Below are 4,275 nucleotides of genomic sequence, written 5' to 3' on the forward strand. Positions count from 1 at the left end.
AGCTCTAACTCACTTTCGCTGGCATCCCGATTGCATTTACCATATGCAACAAGGCTTTAAACTCCTAAGTTACCCTAGTGGACGAGTTATAGTCTCGTGAGGGTTTCTAGTGAAGATATCCACAAACTTCAAAATAAATCATTATTGTTATGAATTTTTTTTTTCTTTTTCCTTTTTTTTTCTCGTGAGGGTTTCTAGTGAAGATACCCACAAACTTCAATATTAAAATAAATCATTATTGTTATGAATTTTTTTTTCTTTTTCTTTTTTTTAAAAAAAATCTAATTTAACATACATAAATGATAAGAATTTCAAAGCACACACGGTTTTATTTACTAAGTCAGCCCAAATCCTAGGTCAAGATGCAATTCAAGTTGAAGTCATCAAGTTTCCGTTAGGGAAGTTGTAAGACTCATTTATGCTGGAGTGCTCGGTGAAATCTGGACCGTTCACAAGCTAAGTGTTTGGATCTCCAAAATGTTGCTAATACCAGTAGTTTCCAAGGATTGGTCGAAAGAACCTGCTCACTGATTCAAAATCATCTTATCTGCAGGATTTCGAGAGTTGTGGATGTTTACTTTAGTACCTCACGGGCTTTATCTGTAATATTCCAGTTTACTCGAATTTTTACAACGACGGCTTTCACACTATTATCTTTTTCAAGGTCAATACAGAGTTTTTTTTTTATAAAGATATATAAATTGTGCACTTTTACTCTTGTCGTGATTTCTCCGTGTAACGAGCAATCAGTCGACAACTCTCACACCAGTTGGCACAAGGTATCAGGCATCAAGACTCCCCTACGGACTTATGCTCGGAGTTCTCATCACAAGCCCACTTGACCTTTGACAATAGGTAGCCCTTTTCGATGTTCCTAACTAAACCATGATTATTGATGATTTTTTTTTTTTGAATTAGATAAGTATGATTCATCAGGGTCCAAGGTTGCTACTATACTATCAATATAATGTCGAGCCTAGACCTTAGAAGTGTCGGCCAGTGTGTAGTGAAATTCCGAAGCATTAATTAGCTTACAACTCCCTAAGAGAGACTTAATTAAAAGAACTTAAATTTGTATTACTTCCGACTAGTCATTGGGCTTTTTAGATTTTATATACCTTGTGTGTTTAGCATTCTCGTATTAATGTATAGAAATGAGGTTTTTTAAAAACAAAAACTTTTTTTAATTTTTTTTATTATTATTATTTTATAAAAAATGAAAATGAACATATTTTTTTAAAAAGATATTTTTATATTTTTATTTTTTTTGATAAACCTGACATTATGAAGTGAAAACGAATGCAAGAGATGCAAACAAAACAAAAAATGATTAAAAATACTTAAAAATACCCCCAAACCTAAACCTAACATTGTCCTCAATGTTAAAGAAAACTAAAAGAATTGGATTGCCTCCCAACAAGCGCTAAGTTTATTGTCTTCAGCCAGACACAGTGAGATAGTTTTTTGCATCTTCTTTTATGAGGTCATCTATTTTGTCTATCATAAAACACTCAACTTCCCTCGCGGGTTGGTCGGCCGCATTGAACACATTTAATTTTACCTTCATGTTCCCAAATGATATGTTCATTACCCCTGTTCTACAATTGATGCATGCATTGGCTGTTGCTAAAAAGGGCCGCCCAAGGATCACGGGGATTTGTTTCTTAGGATTAGGCTCGTACTCCATATCAAGGACAATGAAATCTACTGAAAAATAGAATTTGTCTACCTTGACAAGAACATCTTCAATTATCCCACGTGGTATTTTTACAGATCGATCAGCCAATTGAAGGGATACCGAGGTTGGTTTTAACTCACCTAAACCAAGTTTCTCATAAACTGAATAAGGTAAAAGGTTGACACTTGCCCCTAGATCTAAGAGTGCTCGATCAATGAAATTATTTCCTAAGACACAGGAGATGGTGGGAGCACTAGGATCTTTGAATTTTGGAGGAGTCTTGTGTTGGAGAATAGAACTCACTTGCTCGGTTAGGAAGACCTTTTTAGGCACATGTGCCCTAGATTTTCGCTTTTGTGTACAAAGGTCTTTGAGAAATTTGGCATAGGAGGGAACTTGTCTAATAGCATCAAGAAGCGGAAGGTTGATTTTCACTTGTTTGAAAACCTCCATCATCTCCTCTAGTGAAGTTTCCTTCTTGCCAAAGGGAGAGGGTGAATTAAGAGCTTCAGGAAATGGGGCCTTTGGGATGTGATTTTTGGCAGAAGGTGGACTTAGGGGTGGCAAAATATGACCCGATTCGCCAACCCGACCTGTGTTCGACCCGCCATAAACAGGTTTGGGTTTGGCCTAAACAGGTTCGGGTCGTAAACAGGTCGACCCGTTTAACCTGTTTATTAATTGGGTCGGATACGGGTTTTAGATGTCTGACCCGTTTAAACCGTTTAACCCGTTTAACTGTTGGGCAGGTTAAACAGGTCTAAACAGGTTAAACGAGTTAAACAGGTTAAACAGGTCTAAACAGGTTAAACGGGTCTAAACAGGTCTAAACAGGTCGGGTTGGGCAGGTTAAACAGGTTGGGTTGGACAGATTAAACAGGTCTAAACAGGTTAAACGGGTCAGGTTGGGCAAACAGGTTACCTGTTTATTAAACAGGTTAAACGGGTCGGGTCGGGTTACCTGTTTAATAAACAGGTCAGGTTCAGGTTTGCAATTCCTGACCCGTTTAATAAACAGGTCGGGTTCAGATTTATAGTTTTCTGACCCGACCTGTATTTGACCCGACCTGTTTATGCCTGACCCGACCCGATTGCCACCCCTAGATGGACTAGCTGAAGAAGAAGAAGATTTTAGATTTTTATTTGACACATGTCTATCCTCTTCTTCATCTTCCTTATTGTTATCTTCCCCAATCTTATTGTCTACTACACGTCCACTCCTTAGGGTAGCCAAAGCACTGGCTTGTTCCTGATGAATTGCATTTAATTGATTTTCTTGAGCCATATATTGTCCCCTAGGATTACTTAGTGGTTGGCTTGGAAGCTTTCCTTCCTCTCGCTTGTTCAGTGCATTAGCTAGTTGCCCCATTTGGGATTCTAGCTTGGCGATGGATTGCGTGTGAGAGTGCACCAATTGTGTAATGGTTTCCAAACCTTGAAGGGCGTTCAACACTTTCTCCTCAAAGGCTGTGTTTCTTTGGGGTGGAGGAGGAGTGTGTTGAAATTGAATCGAGGGATGGTAGGGATGAATATTTTGTGGGGTTTGAAAATTCTGAGGATTTTGAAAATTTTGGGAATAGGGTTGGGCTGTGTTCGAAGCTTGCTGCTTCCAAGAAAAATTTGGATGATTTCGCCATCCCGGATTATATGTATTGGAAAATGGGTCAGTACCCGATCTAGGCTGTGTTTGAGCAGCATTGATGTGTTCTTGCACGAGTTCGGGGAATTGGGGCGCTGAAGGGCACTCATGAATAGGGTGGGATGGGCTAGAATAGATAGTACACACTTGTGCTTGGGAAGAGTTCATGTAATGTCCACCTATCATCAGTTGGTCAATCTTATGGGACAATGCATCTACCTTGCTAGACAGGTCCATAGAATGACTTATTTCATAAATGGTCCCTTTTCTTTGAGAATTCGGAGGTGCTGGACGAGAACAAGAAGCATAGTGGAGGGAGTTTTCATTTAGATTTTCAAATAATTGCCATGCTTCATGCTCATTTTGAAGCATGAATGTCCCCCCGCATGCAGCATCGATCATCTGACGGTTTCGTTCAGTCAATCCGTCATAGAAACATTGCACTAGTTGCCACTTAGGTATTTGATGATGAGGGCATTTACGGATTAGGTCCCAAAATCTCTTCCAAGTTTCATGAAATTCTTCTCCCTCAGTTTGGGAGAAGCTTGTAATGGCACGTCTAAACTGGTTTGTTCTTCCTATGGGAAAGTATTTTTTTAGGAATTCTTGTTGCATTTGATCCCAAGAACGAATCGAGTTGGCTTCTAAAGAATTTAACCATTGTTTGGCTCTATCTTTAAGGGAGAAGGGGAATAATCTAAGTTTTAGAGCATCATCAGTAAAGTTCTAAATCTTGACAGTAGTGCAAATCTCAAGGAATTCATCTAGGTGTTTATATGGGTCTTCATTGGTGAGCCCATAAAAAGATGGGAGCATTTGGATCACACTAGATTTTATTTCATATTGTACGGCTGCTACTTCAGGTAATCGAATGCAAGATGGGGAAGTGTAAATGGTGGGAGTAAAGTACTCCCTCAGGAGTTTGGGTTGTTCTTCAGCCATCTCAGGAGGTGGGAAT

The 4,275-nt window shown here is 39.2% G+C and overlaps 1 non-coding gene across 1 annotated transcript; it reads left to right on the top strand.

Annotated features, from left to right (window-relative positions):
• Positions 1–3,777: 3,777 nt before the first annotated feature.
• Positions 3,778–3,883, top strand: LOC148700661 (small nucleolar RNA R71). The gene has a single exon (XR_015971610.1). It is a non-coding gene; the product is annotated as a small nucleolar RNA R71 (small nucleolar RNA).
• Positions 3,884–4,275: the final 392 nt, after the last annotated feature.

This window comes from Phoenix dactylifera, chromosome 11, assembly GCF_051530095.1.
Source record: "Phoenix dactylifera cultivar Ajwa chromosome 11, Ajwa_hap1_PhDact_Kaust_v1.1, whole genome shotgun sequence".
Taxonomy (NCBI): domain Eukaryota; kingdom Viridiplantae; phylum Streptophyta; class Magnoliopsida; order Arecales; family Arecaceae; genus Phoenix; species Phoenix dactylifera.